This window comes from Mobula hypostoma, chromosome 23 (assembly GCF_963921235.1).
Source record: "Mobula hypostoma chromosome 23, sMobHyp1.1, whole genome shotgun sequence".
Taxonomy (NCBI): Eukaryota; Metazoa; Chordata; class Chondrichthyes; order Myliobatiformes; family Myliobatidae; genus Mobula; species Mobula hypostoma.
In genome coordinates, this window is record NC_086119.1 from 38,435,180 (window position 1) to 38,444,356 (window position 9,177).

Below are 9,177 nucleotides of genomic sequence, written 5' to 3' on the forward strand. Positions count from 1 at the left end.
TCGAGGCTTGGCTACAGGACTAGATGAGGCTTGGGTATGGAGTCCGAGCCAGAGACTGAGCAAGGACCCAGAGCCTAGGTCTTGACTCGGGCTTGGACTCTGGAACTAGGCGAAGACAGGACTGGATGGAGCTATGGTTCTTCGAGGCTTTCTTGGGCAGGACGAAGTACTCCTTCTTAGAGCACAGGGCTGGGACCCTTCCTAGGACGCCGGGCCGGGATGACTGCCAAGGTAAACCACCGAGGAAACTGTCAGGGATTCAGATGGGGAGGGGAAGAGAACAGTCCTGCCTCAGGGTAATGGCAAAGAAGGTCTGGCTTACCCAACGGGGGTGAAGACGGGAAGGGACAGATCCAACCGCAGGGTAACGGCAAGGACAGCCTGACTTACCCCACAGAGGCAAGGACAGGAAGGGAGCTCGATTCAGGGTGGCTCCAAGTCTCGGGGTGGCCAGCAACCTTGACTGGCTACGGAAACAGCCGAATCCATATCTAGCTCGGAGTGGCAGACGGCCACTCAGCTGGCCCTGGTAACGGCTGAATCCATACCACGATGACTGCTCTGACAAGCAACAACAAGGCTTCATGAAGCAGTGGTCCTCCAACCAGACCTAGAGATCACGAATGGCTGCTCTAGCCTTCCACCGGCGGGTTGCTCCAAGGGGATACTGACAGGACGAACCAGCACCCACACTTCTTCTTCTTGTGTTGTCTTATGGCAGTTGGCAAACCAGCTTTAAGGTGCATTACAGTCACCGGCTAGACTGGAGTGTGGATCGTTGGATAAGCAGAAGGGAAAAGAATTGCATTCCCTAAATTCTATATAATAAACCTGAGTCTTTCAGATACTTCATGATACAGACCTGTATTTCTCTTGAATTCCCACTTAAGATGTCTTCTATACCCACATCAGTTTTTTTGTTTATCTTAAGCGCTCCTATCATCTTCACTCTTTCTTTTTGATACTTCTTACATTTTATCAATACATGTTCAACTGTTTCTGGTTGATCACAGTATTCACACAACCCAGTTGGATGTTTCCCTATTTTGTGTAATGTGTAATTAAGACTAGTGTGTCCAATTCTCAAACGACTGTTGATCACTTCTGTCTTTCTATATCCACTTGACAATCTTTTGTATATGACTTGCCTCTGTATTTTGTACAGTTGTCTCTCCGTTTCACTCTCATCCCAATGCTTCTGCCATGTCTCCTCAATACGTGTTTTAATAATGCCCTTGACTTCCTCTTTGCTAAGAGGGATCCGGACCTCTAATATAGATGATTTGAGTGATTGTTTAGCCATACTAGCCACCTTTTCATCACCCTCCGCTCCACAATGCGCAGGAACAGCACCCACACTCGATCCCAGGGCCACTTATATTCCCAGTCCCAAGATGAGCATCAGGTGCCTATGATTAAGCCCAACTGAAACAAGGGACAGCCGGAAGACCCGGAGTCCACGGACCGGACCATGAACCGGAATGCAGACTTTACAGACCGGGCCATGACACTCCAACATCTTCCCAACTACTGAAGTCAGGCTATCTGGCCTATAATTTCCTTTCCTGAAGAGTGGAGTGACAGTTGCAATTTCCAGTCTCTTCCAGAACCATGCCAGAATCTAGTAATTCTTGAAAGATCAGCATTAATGCCTCCACAATCTATTCAGCTACCTTTATCAGAACCCTGGGGTGTAGTCCATCTGGCCCAGATGACTTATCTGCCTTCAGACCTTTCCATTTCCCAAGCTCCTTCTCCTTAGTTATAGAAAATACCCTCACATGTGCCCCGACACTCTCGAACTTCTGGCTTACTGCTAATGTCCTTCACAGTGATGATTGATGTACAGTTGCGTCATCCCGCCCTTAGAATACTTCTTTGGGATTTACCTATCCTGCACCTTCTGAATTGTTCCCAGAAACTCCAGCCATTCGCTGTTCTGCTGCCATCTCTGCTAGTGTTCCCTTCCAATCAACTTTGGCTAGCTCTGTTTTCATGCCTCTGTAATTCCTTTTACTCCACTGTAATACTGAAACATATGTCTTTAGCTTCTCCTTCTCAAATTATGATCACTGTCTCCGAAGGTTTCCTTTACCTTAAGCTCCCTAATCAAATCTGGTTCATTACACAACACCCAGTGACGTATTGCTGATCCCCTAGTGGACTCAACCTCAAGCTGCTCTAAAAAGCCATCTTGTAGGCATTCTACAAATCCTCTCTCTTGGGATCCAGTAACAACATAATTTTCCCAATCTACCTGCATATTGAAATCTCTAATGACTGTCATAACATTGTCCTGACATACCTTTTCTATTTCCCATTGTAATTTGTAGCCCACATCCTGGCTGCTGTTCAGAGGCCTATATTTAACTTCCGTCAAGGTCTCTTTACACTTGCAATTTTTTAACTCTGCCATAGGATTCTACATCTTCTGATCCTATGTCATCTCTTTCTAAGGATTTGATTTTACCTTTTTTTACAAACAGAGCCTCTCCACCTCCTCTGTCCACCTGCCTGTCCTTTCAATCGAATGTGTATCTTTAGATGTTAAGCTCCCAACTATAACCTTTCAGCCACAACTCAGTGATGCCCACATGTCATACCTGCCGATCTCTAACTGTGCTAGAAAATCATCTGTCTTACTCCATATACTGTGTGCATTCAAATATAACACCTTCAGCCCTGTATCCGTCGGCCCTTTTTGATGTTGTCCCCCTTTTGCAATGCAACTCATCCCACTGACTGCAACTTTGCCCAATCATCTGCCTGTCCTTCCTGTCAGTCTCACCACACACTGCGCCTGCTTGCAAACCAACAGCCCCATCCTCAGCCCTGTCACTCCAGTTCCCACCCCCCTGCCAAATTAGTTTAAACCCTCCCCAACAGCTCTAGCAAACCTGCCTGCTGGACTCACATTTAGTGCAAAGAATACTCAGAAAAGGTTAAATAATCTATTGTCCTTATGTATTACAGTGGTGGTTAGTGTTTGTGGTAGGAATGTTGGGGTGGTTACAGGGAAATATCAACTAGAAACACTATCTTTAGATATCACTCATCCATGGGGAAGTGCATATTTCAGCATACTTGGCAAGGGCATGTCAGTCCTTTTGATTTTTCCATCTGCAAAATAAAAATAACTTGCATCTTTTATTGTCTGTTCTTCTGTTCATCCCATCACATAAAGGATATACATTTCAGAAAGATTACAGAAATGTTTTGAAAGGCTGATAATGGCACATATCAATAACTCCATTGCTGCCACACTGGACACTCACCAACAGAACTGCTGTACAGCAGATGCCATAGCATCTATCATGTACCCAGGCCCTGACACACCTAGAAAGCAAGGACACTTATGTCAGAATGTTGATTCTGGATTTCAATTCAACACTATTGTCCCACAGGCCTTGGTGAAGGAACTCCTGCTCCTCAGTCTAAATCCACCACTGTGCATCTGGGTGTTGGAATTCCTAGTGAACAGACCTCAGTTAGTCAGGATGCACAACTGTTCCTCCCTCCCCATCGTCTTTGACACAAGTGCCCCCCAGGGCTGTATGCTGAGCCCATTACTGGACGTTCTGCTCACACATGACTGCATGGCCAAACAGCCAAGCAATCACATGGTCAAGTTCGCCAATGACACGACGGTGAGGCTCATCACCAACAACAATGAGAGGGCCTACAGAGAGGAAGCGAAAGAGCTCGAGGCCTGGTGCCAGGCAAATAATGTCTTCCTTAATGCCATCAAGACAAAGGAGATGGTTATTGACTTCAGAAGAACTCACACCACTCACTCCGTCTCCCACCCTTTACATTGGCAGCAAAGCAGTGGAAACTGCAAGCAGTTTCTAACTCCTAGGACTATATTATCATACACAACCTCTCATGGTTCCAGAACACAGCCAAGAAAGCTCACCAATGCCCCTCCTTTCTGACGAGGCTGAAGAGAGCTGGACTTTGCACATGCATACTCATGTTGTTCTACAGATGCCCAGTAGAGAGGATCATGACAGGTGGCAGTGGACAGGAGGGCTCTACAACAGGTAATCAAACTGCCTAACGCATCACCAGCACCATCCAATCCATCATCAAGGACACGTATACAGAAAGGTGCTGGAAGAGGGCCAGTAACATCATGAAGGATATCTTTCATCCTAGTTGTGGACTGTTTGTCCCACTCCCATCAGGGAAGAGGCTATGTAACATCCACCGGACTCAAACAGTTACTTCCTCCAAGCAGTAAGACTGATCAATGCCTCTAAAGGCTGATTTATACTTCTGCATCAACTCGACACCGTAGGTACGGCGTCACCGCGAAACCAATGCAGTGCCTACACAGATCCCTACGCCGTAGCCTAATGCGCAGCTCTCCCAAAATGTAACTGCGCGCCACAGCAACGCAGACCGCAACAACAGTGATTGGTGTCCTACACTGCAATGGCTTCCCATTGGCCGATTGAAGGGCAGGGAAGGAAATCTAGCTGCAATGCTTTCCATAAAGCTTTACAGACCTCCAAAATTATGGAGGACATATTTCACTTTTACGAAAAAAGACGCTCGCTTTAAACTTGTTTACCCCGAGAAAGACTACCATGACCATGAAGCCTTGCACGGGCAGGTGTGTGCGCATGCACGACATGCACGAATTGCAGAGCGGCGCAGACACACTAACGCACGATTATAAATGCTCACAACGCGCATAGGTCAATTGCGTAGGTTACGGCGTCGAGTTGATGCAGAAGTATAAATCAACCTTAACTCCACCACTACTTTATTATCAGTCTCCTTGTGTACAGCCTGGCATCACTTTATAGACATACAATCAATCTATGTATAATAATATAGGCATCTGTTAGACTCATGAGACCATGGATTTGTGCCTTGGAAGGTCTCCAGGGCGCAGGGCTGGGCAAGGTTGTTAGGAAGACCAGCAGTTGCCCATGCTGCAAGTCTCCCCTCTCCATGCCACCGATGTTGTCCAAGAGAAGGGCATTAGGACCCATACAGCTTGGCACCGGTGTCGTCGCAGAGCAATGTGTGGTTAAGTGCCTTGCTCAAGGACACACACGCTGCCTCAGCCAAGGCTCGAACTAGCGACCTTCAGATCACTAGACGAACACTTTAACCACTTGGCCATGTGCCAACATACTATGTATATAAGCTATCTTTTGTATTCATATTTATTGGGTTTTTATTATTATTGTGTTCTTTATCTTTAGTGTGTTTTTGTGCTGCATCAGATCTGGAGTGACAATTATTTTGTTCTCCTTTACACTTGTGTACAGGAAATGACATTAAACAATCTCGAATCTTGATTCTAGAAGTTTTGGAAAGAGTACAGAGGTCCTGCCTGTATTATAGGATATAAGCTATAAAGAGATGCTGGAGAAACTTTATTTGTCGTCTCTGGAGTGGTGGAGGCTGAGGGGAAACCTGATAGAAGTTTATAAAATTATGAGAAACATATACAGAGTAAATAGTGCGAATCTGTTTCCCAGGGTAGAAATAGAAAGAACTGGAAGACATGCACTGAATGTGAGAGGGGTAAGTTCAAAGGAGATGTACAGGGTAGGTTTTTTTAACACAGAGAGTAGTAGGTGCTTGGGACAGGTTCCCAGGGATAGTGGAACAAACAGAAACAAATAATAGGTAGTAGGTATTTTAGTCGTTACGGTAAAGCTGAAACCACACTTGGCTGAGAAGTCACAGGGACTTCTGAAACAATTGGCTGGCATTGCTCAACATATTAAGAGCAGGAAATGGATGGAGAGAGAAATTATAGACTCTGACATCTGCCACAATGCAGACCAAGCCCTGTAACTTCAATTTCCATCACTTTACAGAGGTATTGCCAATGACGGTGAACTCCTTGTGAAATAATGTAGTAGAACAAGGTCAGTAAGCACTTAAATTCCTTTGCAGTATTTTTAGGTGATCAAGTTTCGTCATCATTCCATCCTCAGACAATTCAAAGCCCAAGTAATTCCAATGCTCACACAGATCTCTGTTTACCCATTGTAACTCAGTACATCATCATTAAATGCCCACACCCTTCATTGCTTCAGGGAACCCACCTCTGAGTATTCACTTGCTCGACAATACATACACTGATTACATATCTCTGGACTGCTATCATGCAACTTCTTTCCGCTCCTCCATCAGCAATCGTTGCCTGAACCCTGGGGTTCCTTCTTTAAATGATTCCCCAATGATTACTTGTCATCGGATCCTAACGCTCTGATTACTGCTTTGATTGATGGCCACCTTGTATCGCAAAAGCACCCGACAGTATTGTTACCTGGGAATTCTGATTGAATGCAGATTATTAACATCTGACCACATTTTAATTCCAATTGAGAACCAGATGAATGTTCGTCATCCTGCCACCTATTTCCGCCATGTTCTCAATTTCACATAATCTACAATACCTCAGAATTTTCCAGTAGAAAAGCCTGCCTTTGTGAGCATTTTCTAGTTAAATCAATTGGATTTAACCTACTTTTCCCTTATATTCAACCCCTCCTCACACTTTGCATTTTTGCACATTTAATGCCTGATCTAGTTTCTGTGGGACTTTATGAGAAATTCTACATTATAATATCTAAAGATTAGCTGTATTTGTCACATGAATATCGAAACGTGCAATGAATTGTGTCATGTGCGTGAAGGACCAACAGAGTTCTAAAGTACAAGTGTCACCATGCTTCCAGCACCAACATAGCATGTGCATAACTTAATAATCTTACTCATATAAACATCTTTGGAATGTTGGAGGAAACCCGAGAACCCGGAGGAAACCCATGTAGTCATGACGAGAACATACAAACTCTGGCAGGAATAGAACCCCAATTGCTGGCACTGTAAAGCATTGTGCTAGTTGATATGCTACTGCGGGGCCCTCCTGCAGTAGCTCTGTCCGGAGTTTCCTGTTAAGTCTAACCTTTCCTCCATCTCGAGGCCTGAAACGTTAGAGGCTTCTCTTTGTATACTGCTGTGGGATCATTCACTTCCACTTGAGAGGGAAGTTTTGACAATCCCTCCACAAATACCACACACTGAAGTTGCTTTTTTCCCCTCAGTGCATCACTGGGACAGTCCTGGATTCTGTTCTCATGCTAATGGAACAACATAATCTCACTAACCAAAGAGGTGACAGTGTTACCAATGAGCCCAGTAACCAATATCTAGATGGAGATGTTTACGTATGTTTGGAAGTTAAAGTTAGAGATCAACAGCAACGCAACAACAAAGGATATTTTCATTCCATGGACATTCTTAAAGCTTTCCGCCAATAATTCAACAAGGTTGATGCTCACTTTAAATCAATCTACCTTTAAATTGTCTCCTTCAAAATGATCTGATCAAATGTCCTCTTGTGGGAGTTTAACAAATCTCAGAAGGAAGGATCTTCCAGCAATTGCACCTCTTTGGGCCTTAATTTCTCGAAAGCATCAAATAGTCAGAACCAGACAGAGCAGGATGTTGTCTCCACAGGGACTGGGTAGAGGTCAGTACCATCGTGTACAGATGCAACTATCTCAAGGAGGACTCTTCAGCAATTATATCTATAAAACTCTGACTGTTTACAACCACTAAATGCCCTTTGGGAATAGTCCATACTGTGCCAATGTTATTCAAAGATGCCAAAGAATTTACAACACTTCCATTTTAAACCTATAATATGAAAAGAATCAGAATCAAATAGAAGAAAAGCAACTGTCCAATCAAACTGTAAGTATAATTGGATAGTTGTATGAAATAGAAGCTGGAGGGATCCAAGGAATGTACATAACACACCGTCCCGGCAAATTGGAAGTGCTGACAGCTGAGATTGCAATAGTTGTACTGTTAAATTAATCAGCTACAGATTAGTACCAATCTCAGTTGAATTTAGATCTTGGTTAGATTCCAGCTGGAATTAGTTAATTAGTGCAGATTCAAAACATGTGGGACTGCAGAATTTGCAGTACCACAAAATGCCAGACCAGCAAGTGTTAACCCAGTTCTTTATCATCACTGGATATAAATCTTGGAACTCACCACCTGATAGCAATTTGCGCTGTCCTCATTAGAAAGACTGCATTGCTTTACGAAGTTGGCTCACAACGGAAAGCAATGGCTACTGAATGGTGCCTTTACATGTGAAATCGAACAAATATTAGTTCTTAGCATGAACTAAAAGACTGGCAGTGTGCCCTATGTACGTTACAGACTGTTTACGTTCACACATCGTCACAGCTTATGTAATTTATTATGTTTCTAAAGGCTGGGATTGAATATTACATTCCACTGATAGTTTCTGAGAATTGTATTGGTGACAAAAACTGATGTCAGCAGATAAGAAAGCTTAAATGAAGCTATCAGCTTTTTAAACAATCTTTCTCCATTAAAAAGCTGGATCTCCCTGTGGCCACCCATTTTAATTCTGCTTCCCATTCTGTTATGTCTATCCATGGCTTCCTTATCTGTCATGTCGACACCACGCTTAGGTTGGAGGAACAGCACCTTTTATATTCCGATTGGCTAGCCTCCAACCTAATGGCAAGAGCATCAATTTCTCGACCTTCTAGTAATAAACCCCTCCCCTTCACCATTTCCCATCCCCTTTTCCCTCTCTCACCTTATCTGTTTGCCTGCCCATTGACTCCCTCTGGTGCTCCTTCCCCCTTTTCTTTCCTCTGTAGCCTTCTGTCCTATCAGACTCCCCTTTCTCCAGCCCTGTATCTCTTTCACCCATCAACTTCCAAGCTCTTTACTTCATCCCTTCCCTTCTAGGTTTCACCAATCACCTTGTGTTTCTCTCCCCCTCCCCCCACCTTTCAAATCTACTCCTCCGCTTTTTTTCTCTAGACCGGCCGAAGGGTTTTGGCCCGAAACATCGACAATACGTTTTTCCATAGATGCTGCCTGGCCTGCTGAGTTCCTCCAGCATTTTGTGTGTGTTGCTTGGATTTCCAGCATCTGCAGATTTTCTCTTGTTTGTGATTGAATATTTCTCCATTAGCTATGTTTCTTCCTGAAAAGACTCCCACTTTCATGTATTCAGTTCTGGTTGCCTAATTATAGGAATGACATGGAAGCTTTGGAGAGGGTCTAGAGGAGAGTTATCTGGATTTGAGAATATGACATATGAAGATAGATTGAGCAAGCTAGGGGTTTTCTCTTTGGAGCAAAGAA